Here is an 18,731-nt window from a genome sequence, read left to right as displayed (position 1 = left end):
TGAGTTCCTGGAGCGGTTTAGCAAGAGAAGCATACTGGGGAATCCATTGCCTGCAAAAACCTGTCATGCCTAAGAATTTTCTGACCTGGCGTGGAGAGCGAGGTTGGGGAAAACTAAGGATGGCTTGAACACAGGTTGGAGAAAGTGTACGGGAGCCCTGGGAGAGAAGAAAGCCAAGTTATGTGACAGAGGTTTGACAGAGCTGCAATTTAGAGCGGGAAGCCTTATGACCCTTGTTTGCTAAGGCAGTAAGGAGTATCAATGAATCAGTTTCTGAGGCAGACAATGAAGGGGAACAGAGGAGTAAGTCATCTACATATTGGATCAGTGTAGATCCCGATGGGAAAACCAGGTCAGCGAGATCCCTGGCTAGGGCTTGAGAGAAGATGGGCTCTCTGTATACCCCTGGGGAAGCGTAGTCCATGTGTATTGCTGACCCTTATAAGAAAAGGCAAAAAGATACTGGGACTCAGTGTGGACCGGGACAGAGAAGAAAGCAGAACACAAATCCACAACAGTAAAATGGGTTGCATCTGGCGGAATAGAAGCCAATATTGTGGCGGGGTTAGGGACTACTGGAAGAGTAGGTATGACAATACGGTTAATGGCTCAAAGATCCTGAACAAACCGCCACGATTAACCATCAGCCTTTCGAACTGGGAGGATAGGGGTGTTACAGGGGCTGGAACAGGGAACAATAATTCCTTGTTCTTTCAATGCGGTTATAACTGGAGCAATACCAGACTCTGCTTCAGGATTTAAAGGGTACTGAGACAGGCGAGGCAGAGGTTTGGAATTGTCTACAGTAATTCGAACTGGGTCAATATTTAATCGGCCCACTTCAGATGGTGTGATGGCCATAGAGAGGATGGAACCTAAGAAATTAGGCATTCAAGGGACGGAACTAAGGTGCAACAAGGAATCGGCGTGGAAAGGGAAGTTTCAGACAGCAGGGAGGCTGCAGAATCACGCAGGGAAGACTGAGGGATTTGTAGATAGACACCATCTGGGGAACAGTAAATAGTACAGCCAAGTTTACATAGCAAATCCCGACCCAGAAGGAGTGGAATCAGAGAGAAGGAATGCATGGTCCTCAAAGAGGGGGCCGACCTGAACCGATAAAGGTTTTGAGAGGGGAAGGGAGGTAGGGATTCCCGTAATGCCCACAGCGGACACAGTTCTTCCAGATCGGGGAACCGCAGGTAGGTCAGTGGTGCGGACTGTAGAAAGAGAAGCTCCAGTATCAACAAGGAAAGGGAGAGAGAGATCATTAATAGTCAGGACACATTCCCCAGTAGGGAATAGAGGTAATAAGGGAGCTAAAACTTCCTGAGGTTCCCCAGCATCCCGTCACTGTTGTGGTGCAAAGTAGGGTTGGGGATTAGCTGGCGGGGCCAGCGGAGAGTTTAGCTGATTTTCTGCATGGTTACTAAGTCAGCTTGGACACTCTTTCTTCCAGTGTCCAGGCTGCTTACAGTAATTACAAACACCTGAAAATCCAGCACCACGCCCACCCCCCCGCCCCGTGACCACGTCCCCGTCCCTGATGCTGTCTGCCTTGCCCTGAGTAGTGTTGCATTTGCAGAGCCATTAACTTTTGGGAGGACTGTTCCTCCTTTCCCTTTAAAGTACGGTAGCAATGCTCTGCTACTGCCTGCAATTTGTCCATGGTCTCAGTCTCCCACCCGACACTTATTCGCCTTAACATACTGCCTGTAGCAGGGAGAAGACCATCAACAAATGCATGTGCCAAGGCCCCCTGTCCATTTACATCAGGCTGTTGTATTCCTGAATGTTGTAGGAAAATATCAGTTGGCCGGGACCGATAGTCTCCTGGGCTCTCTCCTTGCCCTTGTTTACAACAACGTATGGCTGTCCAGTTGGGTTTAAGAGACCACACTTTAGGAATGGCTTCATGCAGGCGGTTCCAAAGGGCCCTACACCTGTCTCTATATGCAGAATCGGGGCCAGTGCTTTTCATGGTTGAATGGTGTGCCTCAGCTGGCCAGTCTGCGGCAGTCAACCATTTTTCATACTGACTGGTAGAGGCTAACAGTTTACACAGTTGGAGGAGGCCTGTCTCGGAGGGTTCATAGGTTTCACAGATTAACAGAAACTCCTCAGCAAATTTGATAGGATTTTCCTGTGGCTTGGGAAAACCTCTAACTATAGACAAAAGTTCCGTATGGGTCCAGGGCTTATAATTCCATATGGGCTCACTTCCTTCCACCTTAAGGACTCGTAAGGGTGCCACAACATTTTTATCAGAGTCCTTTTTCAACCTCCCATCAGATTCTCTTTTCCAGGTAGCGAGATCAAGAGAATTTTTGCAGTCTGCTTTGGGTTGTCTTTTCATAATATTTTGCAGGGCTGCAAGGCCAATGAGGGTATTTTCCTCATTCTCATCATTGCTCTCATCATCTGTAGTTACTGAAGGCTTTTCTTTCCCTTATTTCTTACTCGAGCAGGAGTATGGTGGGGGTCGGGTTTGATCCGGATCATTACACAGGACTGGGTAAAGGGGAGCGCTCGGACTGGTGGTGGGAGAGACTGCATTCAATTGGGCTTTTAATTTATCATTAGAATTTCTAAGAGAGGTGAGTTTTGATTCAGTCCACCTATGATTTGCCTCTTCCCACCACTGCATGAAGCAGTCTACCTCTCCTTTTGCCAATTTAGTTTTTGGGAGGGCGAGTTTGTCTTTTAAGGCGTTCACTCGGTCCTTGTCCCAAGAACCTAACAGTGGCCACTGCAATTTGGGGTTCTCCAGGGTCAGTTTAGACCATTTCTTAAGAAACCTACAAGAGTCTGGACCCCCTCCTAAAATACATAAAATGAGCCGGAGTTCCCTTAGGGAACTGTTCTACCTTAGACTTCTGATTACCTATCCAGGAGGACTTCACACAGCACTCACACAAGAAGGAAATTCGGGATTGTCAGAGCAGTACCCGGTGCAACACACAGAAAGGAGCCCACAGGCTACTGCCTCAATTGCCGTTGCTTTCACACCAGGGGTTATACTGAAGGTGTGGTGCGGCTGCAATTGTTCAGATTTCACTTATTCAGACCGCGGGGATGGGAACCCCTTGGTCGGCCAGTCTCCGGACGGAGATGGCACCCAGACTCAAACACACCACAGGGAGGACGGATAGACACAGAGACAGGACAGTCCTCAAACCGGTCAAAACCCAGAAGGAATAATTACCTGATCAGGATCAGATTCCAGAAGTTAGATCCCGGGACCCCTACCAGAACAGAGTGGGAACCAACAGGTTCGATGGCGTAGACTGCGCTGCAGTTGTGCACCTTTCCGTCTCATGGAGGACCGCTCGGACTAAATGTCCAGGCGCCGGCTGCCACGGTTGTCCTGCAAGGCAGTCAGGGATCACATAGTCTCAGCGAAGACGCTTGCCATCTCGGTGGGACCTCCAAATTGTCAAAGTTAGACTCAAGACTCACGATTTGTCAGACCACTCTGTTTATTAGCAAAGCTGCTCTGCTAATACATTTAGAAAAGTGAGCCCCCTCCCAGGGCTCAGGTCTCTTAATTTATACAGATCAAGAAGGCAAGTTAATAGACAAAGAAAAAAAGAAAAAAACCAGACACACACCCACCTCATATAGTCCGTGAGACCAGTCATGTACCTTCATTTCCATATCACCCTCAGCAATCCCCTGCCAATGACTCCTTAGTTACCTTAATTAATCACCGTTTAGCACCTAACGCTCCGGTTCCTGCTTTTCCAGGCACACCTGGCTCTGTTTAAACCAGCATAACCTCCCCTTCTTGAGCTTAGAAGCAACATTGTATTAGTGTGATTTAATTTCTTTTTACAATGTAACTCTTTTATGTACAATGTCACATCTTATACTTCCATACCATAAAACTACAGGATAAACCTCTCTTTCCTGGCACTCACTCATCTGACAACATCTGTAATCCAGCATGATTTTAGTTAGCTGTACAACCACTTTTCATGGATGTGGCCAAATTTCCTGTGGCCCCATAAAGGTTTTTTTTTTTTACAGACACCAGTCCTGACTCTCAGTGTTCTGTGCTGTAATTTACCCATAAATGTCTGCTAAGAGCTCAGTAAGCAATAAAAGTGTTGGCAATGCCGCTAGATAATATTGACCTCCTTGGTCCAGGAAATTCTCTCATTTGGCATCAATCAAGTCCCAGACATGCCGGAATAGAGATGTTCAACCTGTATATATGGTCTTGTTGCTGTGGGAGTGCCAACAGCACACACTGCTTTCTTTCCTAACAGATTTATTTGGTAGAGGGGTATGTTATCATCTCCTTTGGGTAAGGCATGTGACCTTGCTTATGTTCTGCTGTCAATGGAGCATGGTATCAGTATTCAGTGAGTAATAGGAAGCTACTTTCTGTGAGTCCTTTTCCCTCTTTTCCCTCTTTCTCCATGGTACACTGTTCAACGCAGCTAAGGATTTTGTTCTCACCAAAAGGTAATAATCTGAATGAAAGGAAATGGCCCCAACCCTCTCTTACACATCTCTCCCCCATTTGTAAATGCATTTGGTCTAGAACATAACATGGATATCTTATTTAAATTTGTACAGGTTACACCTCCCTGGTCCTGCACTCTTGGGACCTCTGTGGCCCTGAACAAGGGATTTTGCCAGACCAGGAAAGGTTAATGCTCCCAGGTCCCTGGCTATCCCCATTTGTCCTCTGGCTATGGCTTTCTGGCCCTCCAAATGCAGCTTGCTGCCACAGCTGGCTCCTTAGCCCTGGCCCCAGGTGGCTGACGGGACACTGGACACCGGCACTCCATGTATGGCTCCAGCCTTGCACAGCTGCAAGGTGAGGACAGAGCTCTGGTTCTAGCCCTGCACAGCTGCCAGGGGACACTGGCACTCCAGCCCTGACCCTAGTCCTGCATGGCCACTGGGGGACTCTGGTGCTCTGACTACAACCCCCTGTTGGGCAGCCGGGAAGCCAGCTCAGCATACTCTCCTGCCCCAGTTCTCTGATCTATGAGCATTCCTGGTCCTGCTGGACAAGAGGTGTTGCCAGACCAGAGAGTGCCAGTTGTAGGAGGTGCAACCTGTAGTAACAAATCAGTGTAAAAAAGATGTACTGGTATTTATTTAAAGCAATCAAAGCCTTTTTGTGTTGCTATGGTGATAGTTCAGTCAGTCGCTCTTGAATGGACACAAATGACAACACTTATTCTAAAAATTCTTTTATATGGATAGGAAGAACTAAAGATAGTCAGTCTCAATTGTTTAAATCAGGAAGATGCATATGTAGAATGGTGATGTGAGGAACTTTTTTCACTACAAGTGTCTAACAAAGGGTTTGGGAGGGAAAGGTAGGCTGAACTAATGCTATTATGTTTTAAAAATAACTTTCCTTTTAATGTCTTTGGCCATACTGACAACTGAAAATTCATGCTGTCTCCATGGTCAAACTTAAGAGCTTGTGGACAGTGCGGCAAAAAAGGCTCCTCAGGTGCATTGGGTCAGTGTTCTGCTGCTAGATGCAAACCATACAGAAATCATGCACAAGTTACCAGTACATGAGCAAGCGCCATGATACAGAAACAAAAGTCTTGAAATGGCAAAGCACTTAAGCATATGAGTAGTTTCATGTGATTTCTATTTTAGCATATGTATAAGTACATTAAATGGAGCAAAGCCTGATCCTTTTTAAAGGGTGATTTCTTTAGGAGAAATATTGTGCTAATACAAATAAAAGGAAAACAGGAAACAAATAGACTCTCACATAGGCTGTGTCTGCAACAGCATTCCTCTTTTGATAGAGGCGTGCAAATGAGGGAAATTGAAAGTGCAAATGAGGTTTTACAGATTTACAGATTTACATATCTACCACCTCATGTGCATGTTCTTCTTGCAAAAAAAGAAAAGCAGTGTAGACGTGGCTCTTTCAGAAGTAATCCCCATCTCTAAAAGAACCCTTCTTCCTAGAAAAAGAAAAAAAAAAGAAATAGGAAGAAGGGGTCTTTTGAAGATGGGGATTACTTTTGAAAGAGCCACATCTACATTGTGTTTCTTCTTTCAAAAGAAGCATATGCAAATGAGGTGCCAGATATGTAAATATGTGCCTCATTTGCATTCTCTGTTTCTCTCATTTGCATGTCTGTTCCGAAAGAGGAATACTAGTGTAGACGTAGCCATAGACTGTAAACTCTCAAACTGTAGTAAGGATAAAGATGACCAGGATTTATTTAACTGAAAATATACCAGTTATTAAATAAATGGACTTCAGAATTTTTTAGGATGGTAACCAAGAATTAAAACTCTGATTTTTTTGCTTGTTAGTTGAATATTTGTGCCTTTTTTAACAGCAGTTTTTAATCAAAGAGAATTAGTCTGCTGTCTTAACTCTTTTAAATAACAAGTGTCTGGAATTAAATGGTTGGCTTGTGTGATTTCTCTCCATCAAACCAATCAAACAAGGACCAGATTTCCATATGTTTATATAATCGTTTTCACAGCAACAACAAGCTATGCTTTGTTTGGCTGCTAACTCAGTATCAGATACCACTGTTCTTTTCTGGTCAGCAGCCTACTCTTCCATTTTTATAAAATCATTCACTGGTTGATCACTACAGCTTTCAAGAACCAACATTTTTATGGTGGAGCTGAAACCAGTTTAACAGGAAAATAACCTAAGATTTAATTTTCAGGTGGGGTTTATCAGGGAAGGCTGATCAATTTTTTAACACTTGGTTTTTTTTGCATCTGTCTGAACAATGGCCAGCCCCATAGCATATCCATCAAGGTGCCTTTTTCTTTGTCACGCTCTACGCTAGGAAATGAGGTCAATATAACTCTCTTGGTCAAGGATGTGAAAACTCCTCCCTGAGCAGCTCAGTGAAACTCATCTAAACCCTAGTGTTGACAGCACTAGGCCAATAGAGGAACCTTCCAGTTGAGCTAGCTAGTGCTATCCAGGAAGTGGATTGCCTAGATTGAAGGTAGAACCCCTTCTATCAGCAAAGGTAAGTCTTCACTGAGGCTGTCTAAATAGCCGACAGTTCTGTCAGGAGAGGCTTTTCCATCCACATAGGGCTTTGCTGAATTTACATCCAGAGAGAAAGTCCATCCATCCCAAATATGTATTGACCTATACCAGGCCAAAGCCAGCTTGTTCAGGGAAAGCAGAGACTCAAGCAGCAGCATCTTTCTCAAAGGCATGAATATTATCACAAAACAAACTTTGAAGGGGTACTGATATGGTTGAGCTGAATTCCTTTAAAAAAAGTGGAAGACTATTTATGTAAAATTTTTGTTACCTCAAATCTGTATCTCACCTAAGGAGGAAGCCTGCAGCATTTTGGTATCAGCTATAAAACCTAACAGACTTTAAATACCAAAAAGTGTGTTTACTGGCCTGTCAGAGGAGCTGTATATCCAGTTGACTCACATCTGGTGAATATAGAGTTCCCATGAGCTTCAACAGAAATTCCAAGACAGGGAGAACTGATTGTATTAGGCCCCCTTGTTAGTGTACAGCACAGCATCAGCTTGTGTTAATGGTCCTGAGTCTTAAAGCGATGGAGAAAAATTAATTCATTTAGTAATTTATAACTCTGTGGTATGTGAATTAATGTTCCCTCCAGTAGTTACAAATTAGATTTCAAAACACAATTGTAGCTCCAATATGAGATTAATGAAGTATAATATTATATAATGTTACTTATGAACAATTAAAACATTATAAAGTTGAAAACAAATATAAAGGAAATATGCATATACATATAATGCTAAGGTTGGGAAGAGCTTAATTTCATTATATGAATTCATAGAAGATTAAAATACAATAAACTGAATTCATGGTGCAGCTTGGATGCATTTGTTTGTTTTATATGGTAATTTAATGAGATTGCTGAAGCATGCCAAAGAACAATATAACACTGTTACAATTTCTTTTCTTCTCACTTGAAGTAAACAAAACCTGGGAAGAATTATATTACAGTCTTGGGGTATTGCAAGTGGTGGGATTTTGCCTTTATGTTTTCCATGAAAAAATCTTGGGAGTTTTATAATTAAGACAAATTAAACAAACTATAGCTAGTAGGATGCCACTGATTATTATCATAGCAATCAGTGGATATAGTTGAAGTTTCCTGTTTTATACAAGATTCTACTGGCTTGAGCCAAGTTACCTGTGTCTAAAATGTGAATGTGCTCTGGAACCTGTAAGTCTGACACCTGCAGTTCTAAGGAAGCAGCTACTTGAGAGTTCTTCCAGTTTAAAGAAGTCACGGTATCCTAGACAGAGAGCTTCTCTGTATTACAGTTTAAATGACATTAGCTACATCATTCAGAGGTATGAAAAGCTTCTCCTCCCAAGTTGCATCAATTTAAAGTTGTGTGCACACGCTTGCCCCCTGACATAGTTTCTGCCTCTGAGGTGGAGTGATTATGCCAACAGGAGAGTGCTCTTCTGTTGGTGAGCTCGTCTTCACCAGAGGCATTACTGTGGCAAAGGTGCACCAATGTAGTGTGGTGGTATAGACTGGTTCTTAATAAACTACAAGATTGAGGGGAAAAAGCAACAAAAACATCTTTGAAAGTGCTGAGTAAATTTTAGTGGGAGATGGTGCAAAATTTGGGAATGCTTCTAAATCCCATTTTCAAACAGGACTTAGGTATTCAGGCACCCAAGTCTCAGACTCCTATGCATTTACATCACTTTTTAAAATGGGACTTAGGAGCCCAAGTCACATAGGGGCTTTTGGAAATTTATGATGAGTGCCTCTGTTCCCAAAATGCACTTGTGTGAACCCCACTTTGGCTTGCCAGAATTGTCTACATAAAAAATGAATGTATATATATGATTTTAAAACCTTCTGTGTTCCCTCCTCCTATCAAATTCTCTTCTCTTCTATTTTGATATTCTTATCTCCTTTCTGAGCTGCACATTAGGGATTTCATATTTTATTTCCATAACTAAATAGGGAGGAAGGACTGGAATTGTGGACACGTATGCTGTAGGATGATAATTCTGGGGACAAGAGTTGTGCTGACTTGCAGAGAGGAGAAGAAATTGTATGAAGGAGGAAAATGTTTTTAAAAAAAAGTCATTTTGATGCCAGCTCCTTTGCTTTTTCTGCTGAAGGGAACAAAGAATCTAAAGCAGCATCTTTTTTAGTGGCCAAAACATTGAAAATCCTATGTACAGAAGTAGGTTTCTGCATAAGGATTACAGTAACCGGTCAAAATAGAGATGAATATTTACATTATAAGTATAGAACATTCAGTGAATATGCAAATATTAGCCCCCCCAAATAATTATAGCACAAAGAATACTTACGGAGAGGAGGGGAAACGGAACAGTACAGTTATGCCTTACAACACTAACACACTCTGATAGTCTGAAACAAAAATATCCTAATAGAAATAGGATTCTGTCACAAAACCAAAATACTCAACATTAGTGAACTGAGAATAGTCATGTGATTAAAAATATTTATAAAGCCTTGAAGAGAATGAAAAACAGGAACAAAAAAAGGAATTGTGTAATTGGTGTTGGATTGTATGTGGGCAAAAATATACACTATTACTGCTGAGTAATTGAAAGTTGTACCATGCGTGCAAGTTACATATTTGGTCATGAGGTTACCCATGTATCTTTAGTGCTCACTTGATTTGTAGTGTGTGGGGGACAGTAAACGCCATATTCTTTATGGAAATATGCTTATGAATGTGACATAGCTGTTCATGCTTAATAAAATCACTTTTGTTTCTTAATAAACCCTGTTTAAATAATTGTTACTTGGGGGGAAACAGCCTTGCATCTCTGTCTTTCATTGATAAAGATGCCAAGCATTTTATGAACTAGTTCTGCATAAAACTTTATACAGAATAAGATAGATTTATCTGGGGTTCTAGTCCTACTGGGGCTGTATACCTGGGTGTTATGGGAAATCCCCTTGGCTGAGCCCTCCCACAGCTGAGCAGATCTCCCTGTCTATATTACTCTTCTGTACGCTGTGACCCCCAACTCCCTGACAATGCTGGAGGAGACCAAAGGGTGTGGCTCAGCAGGAGAAGGTGGTAGGGCCTCAAAAGCACAGAGAAGAGGGTTAGTGGTATTTCAGCACATCAAGTGACAGTCTTAAGGGGATCTCTGTGTCCAACTTGTCACTGTGTGTGTGGTTGCACAGCATATCAAAACTGCATAGACCTTTACCTGGCACAGCTTGTGCTCCTGTCTCTGCTGACTGAGCTGTGTTGGCTGATACTGTGAGGTGGGCATCAACCCTGTCTGTCCTCTCACTGCACAGGAAGGCAAGGAGGCATGTCTGCTCAGGGATCCATCTTGTTTACAAGGCAGGGGAATGGGTAGGCCCAGATTAGGGTGAGAACCAGGATGATGCATTTATTACTAAGCAGATCTACTGCCCAAAATTTTCTGCTACAGTAGCAGCTACATTAGCCATCATGGAGGGGCTTGAGGGATGCTTGTAAAGAAAGATGCAACATCTCATTGCCATGTGATTACCCATGAATATTTACGAACTTCCAGAACCAAACCCATTTACTTGGGCTTTGTGCTGGTAGTAGGATTTGATTCAAAGGCTCCACAGACATTATTTTGCTTTGCATGCTCCAAGTTCTCCTTCATTTGATGTCATACAACAATGCACAACAAATGCAACATTGTACTGCAAACGTATCCCCTGCTTCTGTAGTCTTCATAAGGTCAGTTTCAACATGTTTTACAAATGTTTCCACTTGTTAGTCTTCATAAAGTCAGTTTCCACATGTTTTGCAAACGTTTCCAACTTGTTAATAATACCCATTTAAAGCATCATCCCAGCAACCCACATCAGCAGCTTGTATAGAGCCTTGATAAATGTCTCAGAGCAAAGACAGGCCAATGCTTACATTTAAGCTGCCTCTTTCTGTGTAGCACTGATAACGTTTGGTTATTTAAATCCATAGGCATAAGGGTTGTGTGTATGTGCACATTTATTTGTGCTGGTAGGCGATATGCTGCAAGCAGGCTGACAAAGTTACAAAGCTGTGTGAGCCATGGTCCTTTGTTTTGAACTGTCCACCTGCTACAGAATTTAGGGGAGTCAGCAGAATGGAATCAGGAAAATAGTTGTGATGCGCAAGGAGGGATTGTAAAAAGCATTTAGTACTTGTCTAATTCTATTCCAGCTTAAGTGGCTGATAAAAACAGAGGACCTCAAATTTATGTGGAACATAAAATAATTTTAAGACTGAAATGAATGTCTTTTTGGATTTCAAAAGTGCACTGGGATCATGTGATGCAGTAGGGCCCCCAGTCAATGCTTCCCATTGCTAACAACATTCACAAGTTACAGTCAAGATAAAGGGGCTGCAAGTGGGAGTTTGAGGTCCACCACTGGACTTCAAAAATGTTCATTTCAGAAGTGGGTGTAGATTGAAACTGTTTCAGATTTTGAGTGGAATAAACTCAGACATGACAGATTGACTTGTCAATTGTTAAGTCTTAAGAAATTTTATAACTCATTACTTAATATACAGCACTCGCAAGTTTGCCAGGTGTCTTAGTTTAAATGTGAACCCTAGGTCCCTGTCTTTAAGAGCATACTGTGTAGTTTCAGATGTGGCACAATTGTGGAAGCAATATGAGAGCTTAATGAGAAAGCACAAGTACTGCAGAAGAAATAATATTTGTGTTATTCCTCTATGTTTTGTGATCACTATGGTGGAGCTCATATACCTATAAATAAAATTCTGTTCTACTTATTTTGTGTGGATGTTGTGTTAGAAGAGGGTCTAACAGAAGGATTTGAGTGCAAACTGAGATAGAGCCTACTGAGGAGAACTTTAAACTAGGTTCCAAGGGGATGGGTGGCCAAAGTAACTTAAAAACACAGAAACCTGGGAAATGGGTCAGAAATTGCATGGACTGTAAGAGCAGAAAAGAAAAAGACAAGACAGAAGTTTTGGGGAGGGGAGCATGGGCAGCGGGTCTAAGAGGCAAAGGGAAACAAAGACCTCCCCTGGGTCTTAGTGCTCCCCTACACCGCTCTTCCTTTCCCCGCGGGAGACATTTTGCAGACTCATGGCTCTTCTCCCGAGGTAGATCTGTTGACTTAAAAGTGAAAAGGCTTCCAGCTTGTCAGACCTATAACATGACATTCAACCTGAGAAAGAGCCATTAGCTGGGTAATGAAGCTTTTTAACAGGCATTTAGTAATCCAGAATTTACTGAAAAAAAACAGTTGTGCATTACTATGTCTACTTAGTTTAAAATGTGCTTCAAATATTTCATTAGTTTGTGGCTGAAGCTTATATAACCACATCTCTGAAAAATCCTTGCATAGATATTTAGATGCATAATCTAAAGTATTCAGCCTTAGCCTTACAGGCTTGGATCCTGCAGACAGTTGTTTTAAAATAAATTATTCAAAAGACCAACCTGATCTAAAATATTTTTTAAGTTTTAATTACTATAATACAGCAACTTGCTTTCAAAGTCTTCCTGTTCCTTCTATCCACCCCTACTCCTCTTTCATCCTCCCTGTCCAAGAGAGACGTTAAATGGATAACATTCCCGTTCTTGCAGCTAGCTGAACAAATGAGCTTCCCCTTTTAATTCTGACTTTTTGATGAACTAGTTTTCAGAGAACGCTTTGCCAAAACCAGTACATTACTAAGATATAAAATCATTTGATATGTCTAAAATTGTTGGAAATGTATTTTAACATAAAGATAACAGAGAAATTTCATAAACATATCTAGTTATGAAAATCGCACAAAATAAATTAGTGTTTCATTAACTAAAATCAATTAACTTTGTTATGAACACACTAAACTGCTCAGACTGATTAATTTAAAGTAATATCTTTGTTTCAGTGAGTTTAAATGTGTAGTAATCTGGAATCATTTCTTTATGTAGAACTTGACTATTCAAAATATAAAATCAGCTTAGAAATACTGATGACGAAAATGTAAAACAGAGAAGGGCTGCATCACGTATTCCATAACATTTAATATTGCATTCAGCTGGAAAACTGACTTGCGCTTACTACAGAGTCTTTGCACATAAATCTCTATAAACTTCAGGGTATATTAAAAAAGACCCTGTGACTGACATTTCTTTTCCCCAAATTTAGTGTTTTTAGTTAAGTGCCTTTTGCATGTTCAGTCTTCGCAACTTGGCATGCGGTGGAAAACATGCTCCATTTTCTTTAGAAAGAAATTTTAGAGGTGTTTTTTTTTCTCCACATGTCATTTTCTACATCTGGATTCACGCATTTGGGTGAGCAGGGAGAAGAGGGAGTCAGTGGGAAGGGACTGGGCAGGTGTCAGGGTTTGGGCAGAGCAGGGGTGGAGTATAAGCAGGGCCATAGGCTGGAGAGCTTGCCTCCCTAAGCAGCAGTTTCACCCATCTCCCATGTGGGTGGGGAGGGTCAAATCAGTATCTTAAATGTTGGTATACATATACAAGAAGTATGGGGAATAGGCTATAAAAATCATAGTTCTAGTAAATGAACACAGATAAGTCATATTTGGCAGCACAGGGACTTGGTGGGATAATACACATGAGTGTAATATTGATTTAGAAGGGTACAGCTTGTTCAAGAAGGACAGGAGATGTTATCATATATATATGTAATGGAAGCACTTTTTATTTTATTTTATTCCAGAAGATGAGAATACAACAAGGGGAAAGGCTATTCTAGATTTGATTTTGACAAAGAGGTAGTAACTCGTTGTGAATTTGAAAGCGGAAGACAGCTCGTTTGAAAGTCATCGTGAAATGACGGAGTTCATTATTCTAAGGAATGGTAGAAGGGAAAAATAGCAAAATAAAGATAATGGATTTCAAGAAGGCAGACTTCAGCACGCTCAGGGAGTTGGTAGGTAAGACCCCATGGGAAGCAAGTCTAAGAGGAAAAACAATTGAAGACAGCTGGCAGTTTTTCACAGAGGCATTATTAAAGCAGAAGAGCAATCTATTCCACTGGGTAGGCAAGATATGCAGTATGGCAAGAGCATGGTTTAAGCAGGAGAATTTGAATGATCTAAAAGTTTTTTAAAAAGTCCTATAAAAAGTGGGAAACTGGGTCAAATTACGAAAGGATGAATATAAACTAGTGTAACTATAAACCCAGGTATGATGGGGCAAAATTAGAAAGGCCAAGGCACAGAATGTGCTCAGTCTAGCTGGAGACATAAAGGGCAACAAGAAAACATTCTACAAATATGTTAGAAACAAGAGGAAAACAAAGGGCAGAGTAGAGGGTGAAATGGCAACAGATAATGTGGAAATGGCAGAGATGCTTTACAACTGATTTGTTTCGGCTTTCACCAAAAATGTTGGGGTGATTGGGTGCCTAATGTAATTAATGCCAGTAAAAATAGGATAGGTTCAAAAGCTAAAATAGAGAAAGAACAAATGTAAAACTTAAATAGCTTCTGTTGCAATAATGCTGCTACACACAAAATGCATTTCGAAATAGCCCTCAGCTATCCCCAAACAGAGTGTCTGCAGACAATAGAGACTATTTCGAAACAGAGACTTTGAGTGCACGATGGTTTATTTTGTAATAGACACAATTCCCTGGGCTGTGTCTACGCTGGCCCCTTCCTTTCAAAAGGGACATGTTAATGAGGGACTTCAGAAGATGCTAATGAGGCACTGACATGAATACACAGAGCCTCACTAGCATAATGATGGCCCCCTGTGATTCAAAAGTGCTGCTTTCAGGATGCACAACCGTCCATGTAGATGAGGGCTTTTTGAAAAGACCTCCCTGACTTAGAAAGCCCCTTCTTCCTAAAACCAAATAGGAAGAAGAGAACAGCGTGTGTTCTTAAAGCAGCACTTTTGAATTGCACGCAGCCATCATGATGCTAATGAGGTGCTGCATATTCATGTCAGTGCCTCATTCATGTCTTCTGACCTCCCTCATTAACATGCCCCTCGTAGAATGAGGTTTGCCTGTTTTGAAATAAGCCAACTGCTGTTATTTTGAAATAACTTTGCTGTGTAAACATACCCTTAGAAGCCCCTCATAATCTGAGACCCTAAACTGTACTTTACTTAGCTTGTGTGTAAATCAAGCTCTGCGCATTGCTTGTAGCCACCTGCTTGCTCCAGGGGTATACCACAGATGTTCTTGGTGAGCTCCACCTCCTTGCACCAGTCTCTCTTCCCTTTTGGTATGAGTCCCTGAGGTAAAATCCACATTCTTCTGCAACCCAGGGCTCACCCCACTGAAAAGAGGCTAACTTCATTCAGTAAAAGGCCGTGAGTGTGGTACGTGAAGCCACCCCTCCAAAAGTAGCAGCAAGACACCTCCCTTATCCTCCTCCTGCCCAAGTTATTGTTTGTTCCCCTGACCTGTCATCCTCTGTTCTCCCTGACTGTCCTTCTGCCCAAGTCATTTCCCTCCCTGTCCTCCCCCAACACTGAACGAGACTTCTAAGGTGAAGCTCTCTACAGACAGTAGGTGAACCTGGTGAGCTCAGAAACCCAAACCAACAGGAGCAGCATCAAGTACTCACCTTTTTCCATGCAACTCATGCCCCTCTCATCTCCAAGGTGCTGACTTAATGAGAGGAAAAAAAGGACTTTTTTGAATAGAACGCAAATGTATTCATTATATAGATGAATTTCTTGAATTATTCAAGACACTAACACAATCTATTGTGTTTTCATGATCTGGAGTGATAAAATATCAGAAAAAGTTAATGGAGCAAAGCAGCAACAAACAGCTCAGGTCTTTTGAATGGGAAGATTATGTTCCAAATACCTCCAAATGATTTTTTGCCTGAAAGGACTGTTATCTGTTGCTATTGTAAGGCCGAGTTCCAATACCATAGAAGCACTTCAACTTTGCAGTGACACCTCCCTGTCAAGCATGCTTTGCCTCTGGATCTTACGCTACAAATGACTCACCACCAGCAAGTCAATCCAGCCAGCTGCAGCAGAGTACAATTACAAAGTTTCAGGACAGCTATAAGCTCAGCCATATAATGAAATAAAATACCTTAACCAATGCTGTTTCAAAGTAGATAGCTATGGACTGCAGGCCACGCAACATTGTAAATGATAGAGGGCTAAAAGATGCTATTCAAATTGCATCTTCCAATCAGTCACACACTTTGCTCTCCCGAGGAATCAGTGCATTACAATAAATGACATATAATAATGAGAAGATTACAAAGTTGAAGATTCTCTAAAAAAAAAACCACCGGCTGTTGCTTTGGTTGGTGATTACTGGTCATCCTTGAGCAATCTTGAGCATCCTTGAGCAATAGCTGTCTGGGTGCCACAGCATAACTTATTGATGCTGTGTGGACACTGCATTTGTTTGCTGTAACAGTAACTCAAGCTGAAGAGAGAAATTATGCTGGAGCACATGCAGAGTATTTCATGGATGTTGCAAAAGAATGGAATGTTGAAGAAATGTTGAAAACTGTTAGTACTGACAGTGCACGTAATATGGTAGCAGCAGCCAGTGGCTTGCCTTTTGAACGCACAATGTGCATTGCCCACATGTTACAGAGATCGATTACTGTAGTGCTCTGTGATGGTGGTTTTGAAAATGTGCAGACAAAATGTAGAAAACATGTTGGCCTTTGCAAACACAGTTTGGCCAACAGTACAGAGGCAGAAGTACAATAAAATGCAAATAGTCAAAACAAGAACCTCTTGTACAAGATATTTCAACCAGATGGAACTCCACGTCGGCTGCGATTCAGTGCATGTTTTGCCATAAAGACATTATCACATCCATGTTAGCTCTTTAAAAGTGCCAACTATCAATGCTGAGAGATAAGGATTTTAAAAAACAGCAAAAGCAGGAAACACTACTCGAGCCATGCAAGTTTGTGACTGAACTCCTTGGGGGGAATTTTATGTCTCCTGCTCTGTGGTTTTACCCACATTCTATCATATATTCCATGTTATGGCAGTCTCTCATGATTACCCAGCATATGTTGTTAGATTTGAGAACACGTTCACAATAGATTTTACCAAATGCAAAGAAGATACCAATCTGAGCTTTCTAAAAATAGCTATCACCTTAGAGCCAAGATTTAAGCATGTGAAGTGCTTTCCAAAAACCTGAGAGGGAAGAGGTGTGGAACATGCTTTTGGATATCTTAAAAGAGCAACATTCTGATGTAGAAACTACTGAACCCAAACCACCATCACAAAAATAAAAATAAGAATAAATCAACCTTCTGGTGGCATTCCACTCAGATGACTAAAATGAACATGCATTGCTCACGCCGCTTTAGATCACTAGCAAGCAGAACCTATAATCGGCATCCTCTGGCATGATGGTTGAAGCACGAAGGAGCATATGAATATCTAGCGCATTTGGCATGTAAATATCTTGCTGCACCATTTGCAACAGTGCCGTGCAAGCACCTGTGTTCACTAGCAGGTGAACTGTAAACAAGAGGTGGGCAGCATTATTTTCTGCATATGTTAACAAGCCTGTTAGCCTGAGTGATCGGCAAAAGGAAGTAGAACAAGTAGGCTTCTAGGGTCTAAAGATTTACATTGTTTTATTATTAAGCACAGTTATTCTTTTCTACATAATTCTGTATTTGCAAGTTCAACTTACATGATAATGAGACTGCACTGCAAAGAGGTAAATTTAAGTTATTTTACAATGCAAATGTTTGTAATAAAAGTAAACATAAATTCATCATTAACTGCTTTGTATTCTGTGTTGTAAATGAAATCAATGTATTTGAAGATGTAGAAAGCATTCCAAATATTTAAATAAATGGTATTCTATTATTGTTTAATAGGGTGTTTAGTTACAACATTAATTGTTATTATTTTTAATCATATGATTGATTGTGATTACTTTTTTAATTACTTGACGGCTCTAATTGAATTGATTAATATTGAATGTGTGCACTTTAGAGGATTGAAATATGAGTCAGTCAAGTTAAGGTTTTCTGGAACTACATCCTGTAGTGAAAGCCTAACACCAGTGAAGTAATTGAAAATTTTGCAATGAGCTTCATTTCAGCAGGTTTTCACCCTTTGTTTTTAATATGCAAAGGCAGAGGTGGAAAAAGTACTCCAAAAGTTACTTGAGTACAAATGCAGCTGTTTAACTTCTGCATACTTGAGTATAATAAAGATGTGACGTGTGTGTGTGTGTGTGTGTGTGGCACTTTAACTCAAGTAGTTTCCCAGAGGGACACTGGTGACTTGTATTTGAGTACATTCCCCCCTCCCAAAAGCAGCTGTACTTTAACTCAACTTTTTGGGTACTATTCTCATCGCTGTTCAAAGATTATATCACTAAGTCGTCTTTTCTGTCTTTTTAAATCATAGAATCATAGACTCACAGAGCTGGAAGGGACCTCAAGAAGTCAAGTCCAGCCCCTGGCCCCAAGCAGGATCAACCTCAACTAAGTTATCCTAGCCATGACTATGTCAAGCCGGGATTTAAAAACCTCTAGGGATGGAGATTCCACCACCTCCCTAGGCAACACATTCCAGTCCTTCACCACCCTCCTGGTGAAGTAGTTTTTCTTAACATCCAACCTGCTCCTCTCCTTCTGTACCTTCAGACTATTACTGCTGTCTGCTGTCTGTCACCACTGAGAACAGTTTCTCTCCATCCCTTTTAGAGCGCTCCTTCAGGAAGCTGAAGACTGCTGTTAAATCAGCCCTTGTTCTTCTCTTTTGCAAACTAAATAAGCCCAAATCCCTAAGCCTCTCCTTATCGGTCATGTGTTCCAGCCCGTTA

At 41.4% G+C, this 18,731-nt stretch overlaps 1 protein-coding gene and 1 pseudogene across 2 annotated transcripts in view; both read left to right on the top strand.

The window, feature by feature from the left end:
- Positions 1-18,731, top strand: part of CCSER1 (coiled-coil serine rich protein 1) — a 1,054,165-nt gene that overhangs the window by 279,265 nt on the left and 756,169 nt on the right. The gene's annotated exons all lie outside the window — the stretch shown is intronic.
- On the top strand, positions 1,160-17,505 carry LOC142012221 (uncharacterized; annotated as a pseudogene).

Source organism: Carettochelys insculpta, chromosome 4 (assembly GCF_033958435.1).
Source record: "Carettochelys insculpta isolate YL-2023 chromosome 4, ASM3395843v1, whole genome shotgun sequence".
Taxonomy (NCBI): domain Eukaryota; kingdom Metazoa; phylum Chordata; order Testudines; family Carettochelyidae; genus Carettochelys; species Carettochelys insculpta.
The sequence above is the reverse complement of the archived record's forward strand: the minus strand, read 5'-3'. Positions and strand labels throughout refer to the sequence as shown.